At 40.2% G+C, this 251-nt stretch overlaps 1 protein-coding gene across 1 annotated transcript in view; it reads left to right on the top strand.

Moving 5' to 3' along the window:
• Positions 1–251, top strand: part of LOC107677907 (coiled-coil domain-containing protein 89-like) — a 7,946-nt gene that overhangs the window by 6,730 nt on the left and 965 nt on the right. The window lies entirely within an intron of this gene.

Here is a 251-nt window from a genome sequence, read left to right as displayed (position 1 = left end):
GCTGTGGACACTGATGACTTGCTGAGGTAAATTAAATGCTACGTGACATTTTATTTCAACGCTGTATTGTTGATGTCTTTCCACGGCCCCAGAGGCGGCTCTCTAAGGCGTTTATACAGCTATCTGTATAACCACATAAAAGACAGTCAAAACGCCATTTATTATTTGAATTTCCTGAGAAGAAGAAGAAAAAAAAACAAAAAACTGTATTCGTGCGGTACACATGCGTACCGAACCGTTACACCCCTAAT

The sequence above is a fragment of the Sinocyclocheilus anshuiensis genome, unplaced genomic scaffold (assembly GCF_001515605.1).
Source record: "Sinocyclocheilus anshuiensis isolate Anshui unplaced genomic scaffold, SAMN03320099.WGS_v1.1 scaffold164, whole genome shotgun sequence".
Taxonomy (NCBI): Eukaryota; Metazoa; Chordata; class Actinopteri; order Cypriniformes; family Cyprinidae; genus Sinocyclocheilus; species Sinocyclocheilus anshuiensis.
The sequence above is the reverse complement of the archived record's forward strand: the minus strand, read 5'-3'. Positions and strand labels throughout refer to the sequence as shown.